This window comes from Lepisosteus oculatus, unplaced genomic scaffold, assembly GCF_040954835.1.
Source record: "Lepisosteus oculatus isolate fLepOcu1 unplaced genomic scaffold, fLepOcu1.hap2 HAP2_SCAFFOLD_67, whole genome shotgun sequence".
Lineage (NCBI taxonomy): Eukaryota > Metazoa > Chordata > Actinopteri > Semionotiformes > Lepisosteidae > Lepisosteus > Lepisosteus oculatus.
The window spans coordinates 970,771-994,332 of NW_027168224.1; the positions used below are offsets into that span (position 1 = coordinate 970,771).

The 23,562-nt window shown below is 46.8% G+C and overlaps 6 non-coding genes across 6 annotated transcripts; 2 read left to right on the forward strand and 4 right to left on the reverse strand.

Annotated features, from left to right (window-relative positions):
* Positions 1 to 4,087: 4,087 nt before the first annotated feature.
* Positions 4,088 to 4,160, reverse strand: trnar-ucg (transfer RNA arginine (anticodon UCG)). The gene has a single exon. It is a non-coding gene; the product is annotated as a tRNA-Arg (tRNA).
* A 7,464-nt stretch (positions 4,161 to 11,624) lies between these two features.
* trnad-guc (transfer RNA aspartic acid (anticodon GUC)) lies at positions 11,625 to 11,696 on the forward strand. The gene has a single exon. It is a non-coding gene; the product is annotated as a tRNA-Asp (tRNA).
* A 621-nt stretch (positions 11,697 to 12,317) lies between these two features.
* trnav-cac (transfer RNA valine (anticodon CAC)) lies at positions 12,318 to 12,390 on the reverse strand. The gene has a single exon. It is a non-coding gene; the product is annotated as a tRNA-Val (tRNA).
* A 450-nt stretch (positions 12,391 to 12,840) lies between these two features.
* On the reverse strand, positions 12,841 to 12,912 carry trnae-uuc (transfer RNA glutamic acid (anticodon UUC)). Its single transcript has one exon. It is a non-coding gene; the product is annotated as a tRNA-Glu (tRNA).
* A 2,355-nt stretch (positions 12,913 to 15,267) lies between these two features.
* On the forward strand, positions 15,268 to 15,340 carry trnam-cau (transfer RNA methionine (anticodon CAU)). The gene has a single exon. It is a non-coding gene; the product is annotated as a tRNA-Met (tRNA).
* A 6,222-nt stretch (positions 15,341 to 21,562) lies between these two features.
* trnas-aga (transfer RNA serine (anticodon AGA)) lies at positions 21,563 to 21,644 on the reverse strand. The gene has a single exon. It is a non-coding gene; the product is annotated as a tRNA-Ser (tRNA).
* Between the last annotated feature and the right edge of the window lie 1,918 nt (positions 21,645 to 23,562).

The window sequence follows — 23,562 nt, forward strand, 5'->3', positions numbered from 1 at the left end:
TCCGAGCCACATAAATTGCACTTTGGCAGCATTGAACAGTCAGAGGCTAAATGTCCCTGTTTGCCACAGGTCTTGCAGCATTTCACAGTGCAGGACGATGCCAGGTGTCCCACAGCACCACAGCGCCGACACACCTTTGGTTGTCCCACATAAAACACATAGCCATTGCAGGCGCCCAGCCGGATTGTAGAGGGCAGGTGCCTTAAGCCTCCATTTACGCTGTCCGGTAGCAAGCGAACCTCGAATTTCCTTGCTCCTGTTTTTATACCATCAACATCTCTAACCTCAGTTCCATGGTGGACGGTGCAGTACTGGTTAAGCCAGGTGTGAATGTCCTCTGTCTTTGCCAGTTCCGAGAACATAACAACATGCACCGTTTTCCTCTCTCTCTGTGTCAGAGGCTGCAAGTTGATCTTCTCAAGTGCAGGAACTTTGCCTCTTTTTGCCTCAAACACATCCACGCATTGTTCAAACAGAGGATAGGTAGCAAATACAACCTCAAATGCTTTCTGACCTGGGAGAGCGAAGATGAAATCCAAGTGCCTAGGTTCAAAGCCAAGTTCCTTCTGTAACACTTTTCTGCTGAACTGCATACGATCCATGAAGAGGTCATCCAAGAGCTCAAAACGTACAGCATTCTTACGGGATCCAAAGGTTGCCATTTCAAAAACCGCAAATCGAACACTGCTTCCAACAAAAGAAAAACAATCCAACTACTCCACCTACAGGCTGATCAAGGTATCTCCCCTGCCAGGTAAGTATGAGTTAAACAGGCCCCTGCAAGCGGCCCGCACCCACAGCACAAATCGCGCAGCCTAGGCCACCTCCTCGCCCCGCACGCCACCGCCTCCTGCTGGGCCCACTCTTTCACACACTCACACGCCACACTAACACTCAAAAGTGTGGGCAAAACGAGAAAACGAGCGCGCCGTTTCCTACACATCTGCAGTCGCCGTTGCGCATTCGCAGCATGTCCCGGGATGCAATTCGGCCTCATTTGCATAACTCCAGACCGGCAGATCGCCACGCAAGCTCGCGACGTGCGCCTGCCACACACCGAACAAACCTTTTCAGCAATTTCCAAAAAACGGGCCTGCTCGCCTGCCCACAAGGCTCCATCTCTTACCTGCTCTCCAGAGCCTGCTGCCTTCTGTGCTTTTCTCTCGGCACCGCTGCAGTGCACAAAACCCCTGCAGCGGGAGGGGGGGAGAAAGTTCCCGCGCTCCGCCGCAGGGAAGGCTTGCTCCGTGCGCACACGTCCTTTCGATGCCAGTCCAACAAGTGCTCCGCATTTGCTGCGTTGGGGCTCCGGCGTGTCGCACCTCACCTCACCTCGCACTGCCCCCTCCTTGAATGTCTGCCGCTGGGCATGCCCCGCTCTCCTCCGCCTTATCTTATCGCGTGTGAGCACCGACAATGGCCACAATGCCGGGGAATGGCACCTGTAAAGTGTTAATTGGGGCACAGGAACAGCCCGTCTCGTCTCGGGGGGGCCGGCTTCAGAGACAATACAGCAAACACAGCGGGGCGGGGGAAGAAGACGACACCACACATGCGGGTACATTCAGCTCCGGCGGGAACGAGACATTTGTCGGTCTTTTCAAGTGCTGAGAGCCGAGCAATCCTTCACTTGTATCGTTTCTCCCCGGTGACTAGATCTGGCCCTGCGACTCTCAACTGGGCTCACCCCCGGGGCAGCCCAGCAGGTGTGAGCCTGGCCGGCACCCGGATGGGAGATTCCACCCCGGAAAAGCTCCGGTTGCTGCTGCTCCTGCAAGAGGTGTGACTGGGACCAGTTGGGAGCGCTCACCCTGCGGGCTGTGTGGCTCTCTTACGCCCCAGCCTCCTGATGGCGACACTCTGCTGCACAAACAGGCGCCGTCCTTCGGGATAATTGAAAAGTTCGGGTCATAGCCGATGCAGTGCGTGCTAATTAGAACAGCAACGCTGAGCTCTCAGCACCGTACTGAGCCCAGGTGTTTTTCTAAAGCTGTCAGGTGCAGTTCATTTACAGTACGCCCCGTGTCTCAACGGTAGGACGGAGTCAAATACTGCCTCGACACGCAACAGCATTATAATAAACCGCAGGACTTGAGGGCTGTTCTCTTTGAATGTTCCAAGGCATTCGTAAGAGCGTAGGTCAAGGGCCATTCGTGCATCTCCTGTAACTCGAGTAAAAATGCTATTCAAAGTGCAGTGACTGAAATCGTCGTCCACATGTCTCCGTTGTTGATTTCTTTCTGTCTAAGAAAGTTCTATTTTCATGTCCGAACGGGGAGACTTTATCATTCCAACTTGAAGCCACCCTTAAGTACTCTGAGGTGTGTGTCTGCTTACACGTATGGCGTAAAAGGTTTCTTAAACGGAGAGCGAACTTGAAAAAAGTTGCCGCCGCCTCGCACTCCCTGTTCGATTGTAGCAAGAAGCCAACAGCTGGCGTATTTACTGTAATCGTGGCCGAGTGGTTAAGGCAACAAACTTGAGATCTGTTTGGGTCTCCCTGCGCAGGTTCAAATCCTGCCGACTATGGTGTCCTTTGCATTTGCTCTCGTGCGTGCATGAAAAAGGACCAGCGCTGTTTTGTTTTCGCTGGGACCTTTAACACTCTAAATCGCCTAGACCCACTGCCTTGGAAATCGATTCTTCAGCACCCACGAGTGACGCTTTGCAGCTGGACGCAGATAACGATGCTTTTCTGCAACGAGCTTTCCAGCTGAATTTTCTCGGCAGCTCCATACTGAACCTGTTCTCCATTGCAACATAGCGGAGGCTCGTCACGTCTATAGCAAGGCTGTGTAGGACCGCATACGCCACAGTGACTTGTACACAGACCACATGAAAGGCAAGCAAAATACACTTTTAAAATTCCAAAGACTCACAAGGTCAGAGGAACAGCGATGACCTGAACAGATCTGTTACAGAAGTCTAGGTTGACCTTTTTAGAGCTGTAATTGCATTTTTGTTTAATAGAAGATCAAATCTACTCGCATGTACCAGCACCTTACAGTTTATTGATGTTAATTCTATTTAAGTAATAAGATTGCTAACGATGTTGGACTTTAGCCAGTGTTTTTTAGAACAAATTGCTTACTCTTCTGTAAGGAATACGCAGTACGTGCCTTTGTCAGTCATTGCTCACCATACCTGTAACTTTCTTATCTAACTCACTTCCTCAAATGGTGAAGGTCCACAAACATAAATGAAAAAAAAACCCTTGTTGTAGATGAGGTGCACAAAAAAGCAGCCCCTGATAGTGTATAACACATTTATACTATTGCAGAGACACATGTAACATATATATATATACTGTATATATATATGAAACAGAAATAGAAACAGAAACAGGAATCGCTTACTCACCTGGAGAATCTCTGTAGGAATATCTAGCATTTATCAATGGAAATAAAAGCTGCTTTAATACAGTGCATGTTCAAACTCAAACCCTCAGCTGCTGTTCTTGTTTGTTTTGGGACAAATTGCAACTGAGCATCGCATGAGCCGGTACGTACCCTTATCTGTTAGGGAATTTCAAGGGAGGAGTTAGATCAGAATGGGTAGGCTGCAAAACAACAAGTAAAGATTTATTCCAAGATGAAACGTTGTGGCGGTTTTCTTATCTTTTCAGCATGGACTAAACTTTTACGTGTTCCTTATATGCTATATATGTATATATTAGAACCAATGTCGTTCTTAAAAACTAACATGAAATTGTCAGGGACATTCAGCTATATACAAAGACGAGACAGACAAAGTAATAATTCTATATTAACGTGGCCTACATATTGACGCAATGATCGAACTAACTGACATGTTCTGATTCAGATCCCCTGCAGTTCATGCCAATTAGAACAATAGCAATGCTGAGTCCTCCCCACCCTACTGAGCACAAATTCAGCTGCTCTCCAGTTCTGTTCTGCATGTTTTTTCATTGCAATTGAGCTCGGAGCTGGAGATGATCTCCATACAGTTCTGTGTTCACCAGCCCGCACTTGCGTGCTAATTTACGGGTTGTGGCAAATGCTTTTCTATAGTTCATATACATGACGGCAACCTGTTACCGAGGAACCTGAGAGGTTTAAAAGCCTCACGAGCCAGGAAGGACTCGAACCTACAATCTTCTGATGCGAAGTCAGACGCGTTATCCATTACGCCACTGGCCCATAGAACATGCACTTACACTCCACCACAGAGAGCTCTACACTGCTACCAGTAGTACACTTCCCCATCTAAATTTTCACAGCAAGAAACTTGTGTTTCCTACTATTTTTATCAGGTTTAAAATATCATCTCCTTAAAACAGAAAAAGTGTTGATGTGTCGTGCTGAAATTCCGATTGATTTTGAATTCAAAGAAAAAAGGTTTTCTTCCAAAACACCATGAAATTGTCACATCTTGCAGACAATAGGTGTATTCCATGTTGAAAAGAGAAGAAAGAAAACCATGGAGCCTTTTACAGGTGTGAGGCTTCTTCAGGTGTGAGAAGACCTCACAGTCGAAACGCTGTGTTTCCGTTCTTCTCTTTTCAGCATGCAATAAACCTAGTACTTGTTCCTTTGCAGCCGAGGCATGCTGACGTAGCTACCCAGCTGAACATCTTGCAGACTCTACAGTACTTCTCTCCTGTAGAAGTAAAGCAGGGCTTGCTGGGTGAGCTTTTGCTCCGGTAAATTAGGTCACGTGTCATGTTAAATCACTTCTTCTAAACACAACATTTGCTGGTGCTAGCTTTCCCCATGAAAAGAGACATTTCCCTTACAGTACATGACATATCGTTTTTTTTTTCTATCAATAAGTATAGAAATAAAACAAAAGAAAAAATGTTGTCGCCAAAGAATGCAGCTCTGTCGCCTTGGGGAGGTGTCAAGGGCATTGAGCTCCATGAGAAGTGCCAGATAAATGCCATTTCTCATCATTTCTCTTGGCGTCAGTTCTGCTATTAAATGGGAAAGAGGCAACGGGCTCAGAGATTATGTTAAGTGCACACCGAGCGCAGATGTGTCCAAGTGTCTGTAAAAGTGCGGTGCTCCCTAGTGGCTTAAAGTGCCTGCCTAGTAAGCAGGCGATCCTGGGTCTGAATACCAGCTGTGCCTCTCTCCGTGTCTTGTTGTGCCAAATGTATCATTTCAGACAAACATGTACAGCTTGGTTCAGTTTAATGCAAGAATGCATTTCCTTTCTGGAATAACTTGTTTCTGAAGAAATCCATACATTTTGTGAAAGATGAAATCAATTTCTTGGTTGTCAGTGAAAAAATATTGCTGGCTACAAGAAGCGCAAACGATTGTTTTCTTTGACCATAAACCTGCAAATGTAGGGAGCACAAGCGGCCGTCAGTCTCTGTGGAGCAATCGGTTAGTGCATTTGGCTGTTAACTGAAAGGTTGGTGGTTCAAGCCCCTCTGGTATGGGTGTCTCAGTTTTTCCAATGTAAACATCATCACCATCGCTAAAGAAGATGGCGCAGAAGGCTCCACAGCCAAAACGTTGTGCTTCTTTTTTTCTCTTTTCAGCATGGAGTAAACCTTTGCTTTATCCTTTGCAGCCTAAGCATGCTGATGCAGCTACCTTTCTCTTAACGCGCCTCAATCATTATTCACCAAAACGATCAGCAGAATAAGTCGCCTTTGTGGTGATGTCACTCCTCTGCTTCACAAATGTCCTTAGTGACGGGCCATTTCTTTCTGCCATTTTTCCGGAGCGGTTATTGATTGCTCCATCATTTCCCTCTTACTTTCCATCACTAGATTGAAAAAAAAAACAGAAACAGGCTGACAGGACGACAATCAAATTGCAAAAACTCATCAAAGCACTCGATAGAGTATTTGAATCCACAAGTAGCTACGAGCAACTTTGTCTTGGCTTGCATGAATGTCGGAAAATGTCAAAAAGAAAAAGATGGTGGCTTTTTCATATTCGTTCTTTTATTTTTAGCTCGTTGGCTCTTCTGTCCATTGTCCTCCTGCCTGGCTCTTGACCTGTGACTGTCTGAACGCACACAGTAGACTTTCATGCGGGGGATTTGTCCTGAGCCTCTGTGAAAGACCCACCCACCCCCATAAATAACTGCTCTAGAAACACATGAATGCAAAACTAAACCACAGCTTAAAGAGGACCTTGTCATGACCGCCAGGCAGTTAAGACCAACTCTTAAGCAATCTAAACAGCACCAGCAGCGGGTGATTATTAACAAACGCCGCCGCACGAGTTAACCCACCTGCACACACTCCACCGTGCGGTACGCAGTGCTATTTTTACCATCTTTACCTGCTTCCCGCTGGTATTGAGTCTACTCCTTGAGAGCTCTTCCTGGCGTTTTTTCCATTACCTCGTTTATTCTGGATATTGGACTCTCCTTCTGCCTTTTCGACTTTGGACCTCACCTCTCACCTCGGACTGTTTGCCACCAGTGTTCTCCCTGGATTACGACTTACCTTACGCCTCTTGACCACGAAACAAAGCAAAGCAGAGCAAAACAAAATGAACAAACGAAAACCCTCACGTCCCGCACTTGCATATAACGCCGTTACTTGCCCAAGCGGTATTGTACGTCATCCTAGCACTGCACCCCGGGGCGTACGGTATATGGGAACGAGCACACGCCACGAATCGTCTCGAATCACTCCCTACAGCTGTAAGGCACCTTGAAGCATGCACCCCCAACATTCTTCTTTGCGCATCTGTGAAAGGTAAACTCTTGAGCAAACTCTGAACCAGCTCTAAGGAAACTAATCCGATTAGATGTTACTTTGACTCATCTTTTAAGGGACCCTTGTTAATTGGAGAAATCAATGATTTCGAATGAATTCTGTATGCGTTAAAAGACAGCTATACACAGAAAACATGCAGGACACTGCTCATGATGTTTCCCGAGCCGAAACACAGTGCGTTTTTTCAAGCCATTTGACAAAGCCCACCCACTGAAAACTGCAGCAGATCGTGTAAAGACGTTCAACTTTGTAACTACTGCACGCACGGGAAGCAGAATAAATTCCTCTTTTCAAACTGTCAAAGGTTTGCTTTCCGAACGCCGCAGGACATTGCACAATCTCTTTTGAACGGGGACAAACGATTTCTTATGGGGCGCAGTAAGTACTGTTACTGTCACTGCTCGATACCGACGTTGGCCCACTATACCATGTTCAGCCACCGCTAGAAAATGTATGGCTCTAGCACCAGAGCAAACAACAGGAGGGCCAACGTCGAACGGGCACACGTGTCAGACATGGAGAGCGATGAGAATGGGATTCAAACCCATGTCTGCAAAGCACAATGGATTAGCAGTCCATCGCCTTAACCACTCAGCCACCTTGTCAATGAAACTGGGCTGTCCGGACATGGGTTGGCGCGCTCCAGATGATCTTTTTCTTTTTTTTCCCTCGTACTCGAGGGCCATTTTCCTGTTCCACATTCGATTTCAACATTTTCCTTAGGAGATGTCAAGCCAGCAAGCCACTGCTGTGGTTCAGTGGCCAGTGTGGAGTTCAGTGGCCCTGTTGTACACAGAAAGCACATTGAGCTCCTTGGACATGAAAAGTTCCAGATAAAAGCCATTTGTCACCCTTTCTCTTGGTGTTGATGTTGCTATTGTATGTAAAGGTGGCAACATGCTCAGCGAGCAGGCGGAGCACACACCGAATGCAGATGTGTCTGAGTGGTGTGTCCAAGTGGCTGCAAAAGGATAATGCTCCTGGGGCGCCGGGGCTTAGTTGGTTAAAGTGCCTGCCTGGTAAATAGGAGATCCTGGGTTCGAATCCCACCGGTGTCTTCTTTGTTCTGTCTTCTCAAACAGAACTGGTCCTTACAAACAACTGCCTACGGCTAGACTTGCAAGTATTCATTTCCTGTCTTTAACCCGACTTGTTTTTCTTAAAATGGATGCAACTTGCAAAACATGAAATACAAACCTTGCTAATCAGCGCTGGCGGCTGGCAAAAAAAAAGAAGTCAGCAATGTTTTTTTTCTTTAACCTTAACCCTGCTAACGGAGACGACTTAAACGACCGAGTCTATGCAGCTTAAACGGTCCGCACGTTGGGTTCTTAGCTGAAAGGGTGGTAAATCACGCTCACCCCAGTCCTTAATCTTTTAAAGAGGATACAAAATTGAACCTAGTCGCCACATCACATACATCCTGTTCAATGATAAAAAGGTAACATCTATCCTCGCTCCAGAGTAAATCTCACGTTGAGGGCATCTTTTTTTTCACTTTACCGTGAGTCGGGCTCGGCTGCACAGAGGCGAGAGCAGAGCAATGAGGTCACGGGGACAGGGGAGTCACATGCTGGCGGTTTGAATACGTGGAAGATCACTGAGGGATCCACAGTATGTGGACCCTCCGTGCGCCATCAGTCCGCACTCCGGACTCTGAATCCTGCCATCCGAGTTAAGATCTCGGCGGAACCTGAGGCGCAGTTCCTTCTTAAAACGTAATCTGGTGAGCATTTCTAGAATCGTACTTGTATAGATGCAGCCTTTAATGTGTTGCTAGGTTAAAATTGATAACTTCTTGAACTTCAGTAGGCAACTGCCCTCTTGATTTCGGATTTAATTTCTTTATTACAGGGGCGCTTTTATGAAGACAGAGTCATGTTCAGGTACTTTGCTTGATGGAGGAAGCTCATTTCGGACTCTGTGATCTGCTCACCTGGAAAGGTCTGCTGTACTACTACAAGAGAGAAGTAGAGTCTGGAAGAAGGGACAATTTTATGATGCTTTGGAAGATCATGTTTTTTTTGTCTTTGAAATCGAAATGAATCAGAATATCAGTGCAAAAGACAAACTCTTGGTTTGGTTTAAAGAGATATGGTTTTAAAACAGACGAAATGCAGAAAACAGGTGTTTCTCACTTTTGGAAAAGAATGGACCGGGGGTAATATTTTACTAGTTGCAGTGCTACAGTGTCACACCAGGGCCAGTGGTGCAATGGATAACGCGTCTGACTACGGATCAGAAGATTGCAGGTTCGACTCCTGTCTGGCTTGGGTCGTTTTTATACGCATTGGGCTACTCCCTAAGTAGTCTGTGCTACTTACTGCATTGTAATCGTACCCAGTAAGAGATTTCCTTCATGTAAATGAACTGCACCTGACAGCTTTAGAAAAACACCTGGGCTCAGTACGGTGCTGAGAGCTCAGCGTTGCTGTTCTAATTAGCACGCACTGCATCGGCTATGAACCCGAACTTTTCAATTATTCCGATCAGTAAGTCAACACGTAGTCCACATGAACGGTAGAAATATTCTCTTGTCTGTCTCTTGTTTGTATAGAACTGAATGTCCCTGACAATGTACTGTTAGTTTTAATTGAAGAACGGCATTTGTGTTCAAATATACCAGACAAGTTTACGTAACTGCCCATGCGACACTCAGTTGTAATTAGTCAAGAAATAAAGTCGAACAACAGCTGCGGGTTTGATTCTGAACGTATGAGATTGCAACGCCTTTTACTTCCATTGACAAATGATAGAGATTCGAAGAGAGATCCTTCAGACCAGCAAGCAAACCCACGGCTATTTCGGTTTTCTATCTAGGCAACGTTGGTGTCTGCAATAGCATACATGAAAGCGTGCTGCAATTTCTGTGGCTACATTTGTTGCACGTCATGCACAGTAAGAGTGTTTCTAACACCAAATAAAAAGTCAACAATTAGCGATCACGCCTTCTCCTCAGTTAACCCACTGAAACCCTTGCTGTTAACAGTTCTTTACTGCGTGCTTTAGGAGCACCTACATATCGTGTCGGTTCTTTCAGCTTTATTCATTAGGTTTTCAAAGGCATAAGCAGAGCACCAGAGGTGCGAAGGCAAAGTGTGTGGTTATCTGAAGAATTGATGTCCATGGCAGCGGGTCCAAGCAATTTCGCATTGTTATAGTACCAGGAAAGGAGAAGCGGCACTTCGCCTCTGCCGCACAGGCACAAAGCGACGTGCGGCAAACGCCGGAGTCGGCAGGTTTCGAACCTGCGCGGGGAAGCTCTAACGCATTTCGAGCCCATCGCCTTAACCACTCGGCCACGACAAAAGCGAGCCCATCGCCGCCGCATTCCTCCTATAATCAAACACGGACTGCGAGGTGGCTGCGGAAACCTTTTTAAAGTTGCTCTCCGTTAAAGAAAAATACCTTTCACAAGATACGTGCCGGCAGACAGACACGCCTCAGAGGGTTTAAGGCTGGCTTCACGTTCAAATGATAAAGTCCCCCCGTCCGGATGTCAAAATGCAACTTTGGCAGACAGAACAAACATCAACAAACCACAAATGTGGACAAGGATTTTACAAGCTGCACCACACTACACTTTCAAAAGCATTTACGTTCGTGTTAGACGCAGGACTTGCCTTTGATTTGCGCGCTTACGAACGCCATGGAAAACGAAACAAAACTAAAGCCCTCAGCTCCTGCACGTGATTATAATGCCGTTACGTGTCGAAGCAGGAATTTACGTCATCCTGCTGCTGGTGTCTCGCTTGCGTTTCGGGCTGAGAAAGGGACGCGTCACTTTAGGCAGGGGGCGCTGGAGAGAGGAACAAAGGGCGCGATGAAACAAAATACCGAAACCCGGGATCTTTAGATCTTCAGTCTAACGCTCTCCCAGCTGAGCTATTTCGGCGGTGCACAGAGCCCGCAGCCACCTGCTCCAGCCTTCCTGTGTTGCGGCATGAGCGCACCAAGAGTAGCGGGAGAGTGTTGCAGGAACGTCACTCAGAAGGAAAGCCACCCAGGTGTGCCCTCTGAGCTCTGTCCAGGGCATCTTCCTCGCATGGACTCCTGCCTGCGACGGGCAGGAAACAATTAGCAAGAACAGAACAACACCCCATGGGTGTCTCATGACCACACCTTAGGTTGTGACACGTGCAGGTGTGAGGGGTTGCCGGGCTACTTTGGAGCAGAGCTTGGGCGGAGGGGGGGCGGGAAAGCAGACAAAGAGGTGACACCTCAAGGTCTGTACGATCACAGCTCTCCGCCGCCCCAGGCTTCCGCTCGATAAGCTGCTGGACACACCCGCCCCTCCTCACACAGACCGTGGAAAAGCCCCCGAGTGGGAGGGCTCTCTCTTCCTCCCAGGAGCTCTTGGACGCACAGACAGGGTGCGGGGAGCCGCCGCCTGCAAACACGGCTCCAGGCAGGACTCCACTCCGTAGGAGCCGCAGAGCAGAGGAGATGGGGGCAGCTTAGCTCCTGTGCAGAGACCTGAGCTGCTGTTGCTGCAGACGCTGTCTTTTCTGCACTCGGGGTAGGAGTGAATGTTGAGTTGCCCTCAGAAATGAAGCAGAGCACTTCAACGGCACGGGTGTGTGTGTGTGTGCGTGCGCCCTGGTGATTCTGGGAGACAGATCGAACCTGGGCTAAAAGAGAGGAGGCTTAGCCCTCTTCCATTTGCTACTTCAAAGTTGTACAACCCATTTGTATCTGCTAGGCGGCGCAGTCGTCGTGCACAAAGAACGCTGTGAAAAGCGTCCAAAGCAAGTCATTCCGAGTTGGTCGTTTGTGTTTTCCGTTCAGACGCGAAATGCTGAAATGATCTCTCGGCTCCTCGGTTGTCATTTCTGCTCCGTAAAGGAATCACAGCACGCGTCGCCTTCCAGCACGCTGGGTCCGGACACGATGCCGGGGGTCGGCGGGTGCGATGTCTTCCTCGTTAGTATAGTGGCAAGTATCCCCGCCTGTCACGCGGGAGACCGGGGTTCGATTCCCCGACGGGGAGTAGCTTTTCTTTTACCTCCTTAGAGAAAGGACTGCCTTTCACTTCTCTGTTTTCTAACACAGCGTCGTGCACCTTTTCATTGCTCTCGCTTTCAGAGCCTCCGCACGGCACACGACTCGACATCAGGAAGCACATTGAAGTGAAAGCAGGGAGCACTGCGACATGCACTGTGCAGATCCCGCCACACTAAAAGGTGAGTGGGTCTGTTCGATGCACAAAGAACGCTTTGATAAGCGTCAAAGGCAAATCATTCCGAGTTGGTCGTTTGTGTTTTCCGTTCAGACGCGAAATGCTGAAATGATCTCTCGGCTCCTCGGTTGTCATTTCTGCTCCGTAAAGGAATCACAGCACGAGTCGGCTTCCAGCACGGTGGGTCGGGACACGATGCCGGGGGTCGGAGAGAGAGATGTCTTCCTCGTTAGTATAGGACCTGTCACCTGTCCCCACCTGTCACGCGGGAGACCGGGGTACATCAGGACGCGCATTGAAGTGAAAGCAGGATGCGCTGCGACATGCACTGTGCAGATCCCGCCACACTAAGAGGTGAGTGGGTCTGTTCGATCACAGCGCTAGGCGAATCCCCAATCCCCTTTTGTGCATGGCGACAGAAGAAGTCTGGTCTGTTTCCGCCCGGTTTCGATCCGGGGACCTTTCGCGTGTGAGGCGAACGTGATAACCACTACACTACGGAAACTGTGGTCAGATGTGCCCAGCGGCCCAGCGCTGAGCTTCACCAATGCGATTCAGCTGCTTCCAGTGCCTTTATTGGGGTGCGCTGATGGACCGTGCTCTCTCTCCAGAGACCAGCACGCCTGTCATGGACGGAGCAGGAAAGACGGCGCCACATTCTACAGCCCTCTCCACGCAATCGACGAAATCGGGCTACTGAAGTAGAGAAAATCGCCTCTCCAGAAAGTGCAAATATCATCTTGGAGAGTATAAATCCTATTGCCGAAGGTCAGCCCTGTCTACCAGAGTGACCTTCCACCTCCTGCAGCGATGGTCAGCTCGTCTCACACGCGAGAAGTTTCGGCTGGAAACAAGCGCCCCCTCTTCTCGCACGTTTTGCACGTTGAGTAGTTTTAATGTGGCTCCTTCGTACACAGTGCTGATCTTTTGGAAAGCAGGAGGCAAAATTGACACGTTCCCATACCGGGAGTCGAACCCGGGCCGCCTGGGTGAAAACCAGGAATCCTAACCGCTAGACCATATGGGAGTGCACAACCCTGCTGTTCCGGGCATCATGCAAGCAAACTACATAAATATGAGAAAACACGCAAGAGAGTTGTCACTCAGAGTGTCGAAGGGTCGATGTATACTGGGGCTCAGTTGAAATGCAACGTCAGGACTTTTCCGAATTATGTCACACGAAGAGAGCACAGCCTTTTCCGCCCTGCCACGTGTGTATCGGTAACTCGCCGTGATCGTATAGTGGTCAGTACTTTGCGTTGTGGCCGCAACAACCCTGGTTCAAATCCGGGTCAGGGCAGAATAGGGGCGTCTGCTTTTACTACTTGCATGAATGAAGGCAAAAAAAAGCCAATCGATGTGAACGAACGGCGCTTTACAGAGGAGTACTGCCTGACTGGATCGTTGATGAACGACAGAGGCCACCCCGACCTCTTCTCGGGTTTCTTCAATGACTTACTAAGGATCTTCTTCACATTCGCCCATGCAGGGGAAGCCAGTTACACCAAAGCAAACGCAGGAAAGTGCATTTCATGCAGAGACCAGGAGGGACCTGTTTACACCAAGAGTGGTCGGAGTATGGAACAATGCGCCCAGCCCTGTTGCTGGAGTCGATTCTTGATTAGATCTTGGGCTCACTAAGAGGCCCCCACTGGGTACTAATCTTTCTGTTGTTCTCGCAGGTGTTGCGCTGCTTTTGAGCCGATAGAGCTCGTCTTGGTCTGTCGGGACAGCCCAATTGCAAATGATCGGCTCCAGGTACAGAAAAAACATGCGTTTGGTACAAGAGTGCATGAAGGCACCGGAAATACATTGGGAACAAATGACTGGTGGTTCAAGACCTCTGTGAAGTGCAGGAGCGTGCAAGAAGAGGCTGTTTGCACCCAGTCTCGAACCTGGGACCTTTCGCATGTTAGGCAAACGTGATAACCACTACACTACGGAAACCTGTAGGTTTTGTTGCTGGTGTCTCGCTTGCGTTTCGGGCTGAGAAAGGGACGCGTCATTTTAGGCAGGGGGCGCTGGAGAGAGGAACAAAGGGAGCGATGAAACAAAATTCCGAAACCCGGGATCGAGCCAGGGACCTTTAGAACATACTTTCACGAATCGTTAGAATATGTGCGTTTGATCATCAATTGCATAACAACCACATTCGTTCGACTTGAGCCATCAAGCTCATAGTTTTCAAATCTTGAAAGCTGTCATTGAGCACATCATAGTCTGCAGTACGCCCCGTAACTTGTGTACTTCAACAGAAAGAAGAGCAGACAGCTCCATAAATATGCGAGGCGCAGAGAGTGCAAGGCGAGCCGCACACGTTTCGGTGGCTGAGAGAGGGCAGTTTTTGCTTCTGCATTTCCCAAGTAAGGACGCATGACAACAAGCGATCGCGGTGCTCATTTACGACATAGTGGTGATGAGTTTTCAGTACGTGTTCTTTTGAACGAGCAATGAGGTTGCTGCCTTGGACAGCTGACTGCACGCTCTCATTGTGCCACGTGATGAGTATTCACCAGGCTCGTTCAGTCATTAGTCACATTCCATCGTTTGCCATAAGCAGATGCTGCAAGGTGATGTGGATATCAGTCCCCAGTCTTGTGGACGAGGACAAAAAGAGCACACAAGAGCTCAGCCGGGAGTTGAACCCGGGACCTCCCACACCCTAAGCGAGAATAATACCCCTAAACCAATGAGCCACGGCAGCGCTTTCTATTTTATTCTGTCAGCGAGCTTGAGGACGGGGGAGAGGCGTCATTCGCTCGTCCAGTCAGACCTTCATCAATAAGTCAAGAAAGCCGCAATTACACGACTGCCTTGCAGACGAAGGGCAGTGAACTGCACCCGGTAAGAGGGGAACAAGCGGCACTAGGCGACACCGAGGCATGAGCCCCAGCGAGGGGGGTTAGCTTGCATGGTACAGCGCTCGCTTTGCATGCGAGAGGTAGCTGGATCATTTCCCACATCCTCCAGGTGTGTGTTTAGAGCTTGATGTGCCGAAAGGTGTCTTTTAGCCTGTGGTCACACCTTGCATGGAGAGCGTCATGCAGCTGTCAATCATTTCGCAGCCACACCCCTCTTCATCTTCTCTCTGCCTTAAGCGTCTCCGCCACTCTCTCTTGACATTTCATGTCAGCATGTCAGAAGTCCGAGTGACGTTTTTAATGGCTGAGTGAGGGCACGATGCTGAAGCAGAGAGGCCACTTCAGCCAGAGAGACTTGTGCTAGGTGAGATCTGAAAAACGGACTCGCAACAGAAACAGACCAAAAAAGTATCGGTGAGATCAAAAGGCAAATGCAACATCCAGCAGAGGGCGTCTAAAGATTAGGGAACGGGCGACTGAAATCCATATGAGGCAAACTTTCCGGCTGTGCACTGCAGCTGGCCTCGTTGGCGTAGTTGGTCGCGCGTCAGTCTCATCATCTGAAGGTCCTGAGTTTGATCCTCACACGGGGCAGTGCTGCTTCCTCTCCTTCTCTTTTCAAACACTTGCGGCAACTGTTCGCTCATAACCACGTCTGGACTGCGTGACCTTTACACGGGGGAGAAGCAACGCCGCATCCCTTTTCTAAAGAACATTCACATTCAGAAATAAGTCAAGAAATTTGCCATTACTTTTGCTGTCAGCCTGCCCATGTTGCCAAAGAAAGATTCACTCGGCGTCAACATGACAGAACAGCGATCACTTGAAAACACTGTTCCACACTCCGTAAGCAAGAACTTCAGTGTTTGCAGTCACCCGATATGCCGATAGTCAAAGGAGCACAAAACACGAAGCGTCAAAAGACAAAATGAGTTGATGGAAAGAGCGTTGAATTGATGAGCACAAAAGTTCAGCTCGTACAATAGGCAACGAAGGTCCCGGCGTCATCATCGCACTTGAAAGGACTGCCTTGCAGACTAAGGGCAGTGGGAGGTTGCTGTTTTGAGATGGAGGCATTGGGATGGTGGGCCAAGATCTAATCTTCTTAAGGAATTCTTCATCGTGAAAGATCGGTCCACAGGTCATCCAAAGAACTTTCAAATTTTTGGGACTCTTCCGGAAGGGAGTGAAGTGCTCAAACACATGACATGCCCCCTTGATCTCACATGCACAATTCTGCTGCAACATGCACAGCTACCGTCCACACCAGGCAGTGGGGCTTCAGCAGAATTTGCTACGCCACCTGCAATTACATATCCAGCTGCACACATATACATGGCCCCTCTGTCCTTTTCAGGATCTCAAAAAAAAGCATAGCGTGGTTTTCCTGCAACCTGATTGACCGCATCTCCCTCAGAATGTGCCCCGTTGCATTCATTGCTGAAGCAGGACGGAGGCTAACGGGCATGCCAGAACAGTTAGGCTCAGCGATCTCTCCAAAATAATGCGGTTGTAGTGGAAGAAATATGGTTTAAATTGTACCTTGGTATTTCAAACTCTCTCTAGAATGTTATCCATTTCTATTTTATTTTGACAGGAACTGGCTAATGACACTAGATGAAAAGAGAAGAAAGAAAACACAACGTTTCGGCCGTGGAGCCTTCTTCAGGTGTGAGGGCTCCACGGCTGAAATGTTGTGTTTTCTTTCTTCTCTTTTAAGCATGGAATAGACCTATTACTTGTTCCTTTGCAGCCTATGCATGCTGACACAGCTCCCCACCTGAACTGCTAATGATGCCTGGTAGTTTGTGGTACTTGGGTATTGTCTTATGTTTGCTCAAACTGCATATGTGTGATTGCATATTTTTAGGTATTTTCATATGTCAATATTTAATTCACTGACATTCCTGTATGCTTGGAAGAAAGGTAGATTGGATTTGGCACAGGACGCCTGCCCATATTTGTTGATCATTGTTGGGCTGGAAAAACAATGATAAAAAGTGTATGAAAAAAGCTCTCTCCAATATTTCCCTTCTCTTTGCCATGGTTACACTGCCCGTTCTTTCCGTCTTTTGTCCTTCTACAAAGATTCCAGGGCTCTTTTTCCACCATAATATCAGAATATTTTTTTCTCTTTTAAAGGCTGTAGGTGGGGTGTGATGGACTGTACCACTATCATCGAAGATTTTTTCAGGACACATCGCAGTTCCATAGTAGAATTTATCAATAGTACAATTCCATAGGACATTATTTACCAACATATTACCCAGTGTGAGACTCTGCCAGTAAACCTCAGAGCATTGAGTTCTCCACTGATAAAGATGGCTGTCTGAAGTCATGAAATCCACTGCTGGGATGCCTGAGAGACAGTAATTGAATCTTGGCTGGAATTAGGCTTTCTATTAGTGTTGATCTTTGGGAATTATGTGGTAAAAAGGGAAAACTCCTTTACTTTAGTCACTTTGAATGTTCAAATGTACAGAACCTGCAAAACTAAGCAATGAAAAAAATCCATCACCACTCTCATGATAGCATAACTCATAGTCTCTGCTGTTATGTAACAATACACACTTTCAATTTTCTTATCGCCTGTCTCCAGAGAGAATGTTGTTAGTGCTGATGACCTTGAATTAGACCTTGTTGACTCTGTAAAACAATCTTCCTCTGCTTAGATTTTCACTCAGATTGATTTTGTTCTCAGATTATTCCTGGCAGGACTGAGTTTCTAGGAAATGAAAAGTGAAAGAAAAAGTACAGAAGATCAGCCCTTGAATATACAACATTGTGCAGTGAGATTGTTAAATGTATTAGCTGCTATCCTGTGCTAGAGCCTGTCGTGGTAAGCAGTGGATGACAGGATCTAGCACAGATACTAATGAAACACTGTTAATGAAAGATAAAACACTTGAGTCTTATTTTAGTTTTCCATTTCCCTTTCATTTGTGATGTACTGTACAACAGGCCACAGAACATGCACAAAAACAGATACAATATGCACACATTCACACCAGGCAATGACAGTCTGCCCAGTCAGAATCTGAGCTGAGGTATCAGAATTCTGAATTCCCTGAATTCTGTCATGGATCATCCACAATAAGGGCAATGTTAGAACACGAGGATCCCCAGGAGAGAGCCTAGTAACATAAATCTTGGAGCAAAAGCAGATGATTAACTTCATAGTTTGTGTGGTTGAGCCAAAGTTGAGCATGAGGATATGTGAGTCACCATTCTTAGAAATGGATCCAACTTCAGACAGGCATCAAAAGTAAGAGTATACAGTGCTGGGGCAATGACACTTCAATGATCAGAAGGATAACAAGAGTTTTAATGCATTGAAATTGATTTTCTGGTGATGCACACTGTCCTGGAACTATTAATTTTTTAAGGATCACTAACTGACGTCAGACAGCTGCCAATTCTCCAGACTGGAAGGATGAACAGTTTATCCTCCTAGGTACCATATTTCCATATTTCGAAGCATTGGAATAATACATGTCATACAGCAACATAAAAACAGGAAGACAAGTATCACAGCCCCTATAATCGGTGTTAGTAACTTAAAAGAAAAACATTCCCCCTGGCCCAAACAGTGATTCTAACCAGGAGAGAAAAGCCGGTGTATCTTTTATGCCTCTCTCTTTATTCACCTTGTCTTTTAGTTCTTTCAAATGCTGAATAGCGAGCGTAAGATTTCCGTAATCATAGTCATTAGCTGGAATATATGTACAACAGGAGTCTCCTACTAAAGCATAGACTCCTCCAGATGCTGCATTTTGAAGGTCCAGCACGAACCTGTTCTGAAGTGCCATTAATCTAACTCCCCTTAATTCTTGTTTGATAGCGTCTAAGCCTTCTAACGTGATATTAATAAAAGAGTACATTTCATAAAAAGTCGCATGGGTGAGGCTGTAGAATGAGGCATTAAAGCACATATATAACAAGATGCATTAAATTTCTTTAACTTTACAGTATGATTTATAAATTTATACCACAAATTACTCATATCCCCCTCATTATCAGTTTCATTCAGCCAGTTTGTATACAAAGACGCTTCGTGTTTAGTTTCTTCCTCTTTTGGGGTGGTGACAGGCTTCTACATAAAAAGGAAAAAGGCTTAGCACATCAGTCCCAAGCAGGTTATCCCCATCTGTCCTTGTGGAGACATCACTCCTGCACTTTGCTCAGTTCGTTTGTGACCTTTTTACAGTGGGAAGCATGAATCCAGGGCACCATTTCTGTGACCTTCACAGCAGTGGCAGTGGTCAGCAGCACCTGGTACAGCCCCCTCCACCTGAGTGAACACCATTTCTTTTTCCTGAAGTCTTTCACCAGAATCCAGTCTCCTTATTCACTCATTAGTTCTTACAGCACAGGTAAATCCCTGTGGGCTGGAGCCCAGCATAATCCTAGGCTTTTTTGGTCAACAGATTTGTCAACAACTGGGTAATAACTCTTAGAAAAATCTACACATTGTTCCCCTGCCTCAGCTGTGACGTTTTGTAGAACAATTCTAGCTGAAGTTGTAAAATTTCTCTTTGTTCCGTTCCTGCAAAACATCTTATTATGAACAAACAAACCACAATAATCATTTGCATCTAGGGGAATCACTCCCAAGGGTAACCCCCCTTAAAGCTATATTGTTCTACCCATCAGGTTCTGCCACTAGATAAGAGAACCTTTCCCATGAAATCATTTTTTGACCTTCATGATCCCTTCAGGGCGTACAATTAGCACAGAAGCAGCAGCTTTAGTCCACATGTTTTTCAAACAGGATATTAACGATATGATCATAACGAATAATACCAGACCCACAAATATGTATTGAACCAGAGACCCTCTCCATATTCCTAGCACAGACTGTAGCCATGCACCAATGCCCCAATCATCTGGATTGCAGGATTTACGAAGAAAATTATTTTCGCAGTAATTAATTTATTATATTTACTATATTTATTATACACGTGTAAATTAATTACTGCGAAAATAATTTACTTCGTACACTGTGCAGAGTGCCGTATACTCCTAGTTGCGGCACACACGATACATACAGTAAAAAGCCTCAGGCACTGTGTTAGATGTGTTTTCGACGTTATATATGCGTTTATTAATGTCGTCGATTTTACGGTTGCAATTCGACGTTGATTATACGTTGAGGCGACGTATATATACGTATAGCCGTATTTTCGCCGTGAATATACGTATATTCGACGAATCAATGCCCACTGGGTAAACTCTTGAGCAAACTCTGAACCAGCTCTAAGGAAACGAATCCGATTAGACGTTACTTTGACTCATCTTTTTACGCTCAGTGCTGGATTGCTCAAACTCCAGCTAGGGTTAGGGTTAGCATTCCCACGCTACTTAGACACTTTGTTTACGCTCAGTGCTGGATTTTGGGAACTTCAGGACGAGTGGGAATTTTCTCCTATCTGTCAATTCTGTTTTGTTTTGGAGACTCTTGGCTGCCTATGTTGTACAGTGCAGTGTGAAGGAAACATTTTCCAAAACTGTGTCAGCTCAAAAGTTGTAAGAAAACCTCTCCAGCTGCTTTAACTCTCTTCATTTTTGTCATTTAATGTGACACTCGATGTATAACTGGAGCCTCACATATGCAAATGGTGAGGCTCCAGTTCGACACCACTTTACAGTATCTGACAAAAGCATGGCAGACTGTGCCATGACCGGCAGATAACTTCTGCATATTTTTACCATATTAAACATTGGAAATCCAACCACTTGCATTTGTGACACTTGATTTTGAATCCACCTAAGACACTCTTAAATCTTCAAACACTTTTCTCTTCTCCCGCAACACTCTTGTCTGTCGGCACTATGTGGCAGCGTTGCATGACAACCCATCTCACCACGGAAAGGAACCTAACAGCTTTGGTAAGAGAGGAGAAAAGAACCTGGCCTGTACGGGGATCAAACCCGTGACCTTGGCCATATTAGCACCACGCTCTAACCAACTGAGCTAACCGACCTCATGACGGTGGTCCTCTCTGTGCTGTAAAAAATCGAACTCAGGGAATTTCTTTTGCCCTCCTTTGAATAGAAAGCCGTGTAATTCAGTGTACGGGCTTTCTCGTGCAGTTTCATGGTTCTTGTAACCCAAATCCTACACTGGCCTGAAGTGTCCCCCTATTTCACAGCATTTTTCAGCTGATTTAAAATGTACCTAAAGGAGAAGCATTATTGAAGACCATCAATTACCAAGAGCTTTTGTCAAAGGTTTTGGTGGTCATTTTTAATGACCACAGAGCACTATGACCTCGGATTTACATCTCATCCAAAAGACAGCGCCCTTTTACAACACAGCGTCTCCGTCACTATGCTGGGACATCGGGACCCGCACAGACCTCAGGGTGAGCGCCCCCCCGCCGGCACCATTAACACCGCTTCCAGCTGGAAGCTTTGTTTTTCCCTGTAGCTTACCCTCATCCGGGTACTGACCTGGCTCACACCTGCTTAGCTTCAGTGGGTTTTCAGTTGTGAGTTGCAAGGGGATGCAGCCGCTCGCTGCAAAAACCACTGCATTGGCCGGGAATCAAACCCAAGCCTCCCGCGTGGCAGGCAAGAATTCTACCACTGAACCACCAATGCTCAGTGTCTGGGCCTTCAAAAAAGACGCTTTTTTGGTGCTCTGTGCAAAAAGCGTCGACATATGCTTCCAGCTGCAAAATGCCATTCGCGGATGCTGAAGAATTTATTTCCAAGGCAGCGGGTACAAGCGATTGGGCGTTTTAAGACCACCAGGAACAGCAAAGAGGTGCGCTTCTTTGCTTGCGCCGGAACACACCGACTGGAGGCGGACAACGTAATCGGCAGGATTCGAACCTGCGCGGGGAGACCCCAATGGATTTCTAGTCCATCGCCTTAACCACTCGGCCACGACTACAGCAAGCCCCGCTGCCGCTGCGTTCTTGCTACAATCTTACATGGATCGCGAGGCGCCGGCGGAAGCCTATTTCAAAGTCGTTCTCCGTTTCAAAAAAACATTTCCAAAATACAAGCCTTGCAGACAGACACGCCTCAGAGGACTTAAGGGTGGCTTCATGTCGGAATGATAAAGTCTCCCCGTCCGGACATGAAAATGCCACTTTGTTACACACAAAAAAAGAATCAACAACAGAGAAATGCCCACAAGCATTTGAAAAGCCGCACCACGTCGCACTTGAAATAGCTCTTACATTAGTGGTAGACGCAGGAATCGCCTTTTTATTTACGCTCTTACCAACGCGATGGAAAGCAAAACAAAGCAAAGCAGAGCAAAACAAAACGAACAAACGAAAACCCTCACGTCCCGCACTTGCATATAACGCCGTTACGTGCCCAAGCGGTATTGTACGTCATCCTAGCACTGCATGCCGGTGCGTATGGTATATGGGAACGAGCACACGCCACGAATCGTTTTCGAATCACTCCCTACAGCTGTAAGGTGCCTAGAAGCGTGCACCCCCAACATTCTTCTTTGCTCATCTGTGAAAGGTAAACTCTTGAGCAAACTCTGAACCAGCTCTAAGGAAACTAATCCGATTAGATGTTACTTTGACTCATCCTTTAAGGGATCCTTGTTAATTGGAGAAATCAATGATTTCGAATGAATTCTGAATGCGTTAAAAGACAGCTATACACAGAAAACATGCAGGACACTGCTCATGATGTTTCCCTAGCCGAAACAGTGCGTTTTTCCAAGCCATCTGACCAAGCCTGCCCACTGAAAACTGCAGGAGATCGTGTAAAGACGTTCAAGTTTGTAACTACTGCACGCACAGGAAGCAGAATAAATTCCTCTATTCAAACTGTCAAAGGTTTGCTTTGCGAACGCTGCAGGACATCGCACAATCTCTTTTGAACAGGGACGAACGATTTCTTATGGGGCGCAGTAAGTACAGACGTTTAAAAAGCTCCACTCATGCCAATGATGCAGCATGAAGAAGCGCAACCTAAAGTTTGCATTCCTAGCACTGTTGCATTCCCCGCATCAGTAGCTAAGAGAATATAATTTACGACTCTTGTTAATGCAGTTTCAGAAACCAGACTGAAATTTCTCAAGTATATTATTGGAATCCATTTGATGTTGGGCAACAACTATTCTTTCAAGACTTTTAGATTGAAATGGGACCTTTGAGACAGGCCTGTAGTTGTTAAGAACTTGTGGATCCAAATTTGACTTCTTAAGGAGCGGTCTAAGAACCACTACCTTAAATTGATCATGTACGACGCCTGACGCAAGCGATGCATTCATCATACTAATTATAGGTCCTGCCAGTCCTTCGAGGGAATCTTTGACTAGCTGAGTGGGGATGGGATCTAGCAAACAGGTGGTTTACTTTGTCTTACGTCTGTGTTCATGAGTCCACCATAAGAAGAAATCTGAACAGGAGTGGTGATCATGCGAGGTCACCACGGAGGAAACCACTGCTCTCCCCCCAAAAAAAACCACCACTGCCCCTCTCAAGTTTGCTAAAGACCACATGGATGTTCCACAACTCCTGGAACAATGTTCTGTGGACAGACGTGACAAAAGTTGAACTTGTTGGTAAATGTGCACAGCGTTATGTTTGGAGATAACAAAGCACCGCATACCAACTCCAAAACCTCATCCCACCTGGGAAGCATGGCGGAGGCTGTACGGCTTGCAATCATCGAGGGACCGATGAATTCCGAGATGTATCAGGAAATTCTACAGCAGAATGTCAGGGTGTCTGCCTGTGATCTAAAACTCGAAAGAGGCTGGGTCATGCAGCATGACAAAAACAAAGGAGTACATCAACAACAGAGTGGCTGAAACAGAAGAAATTCCGTATTTTGGG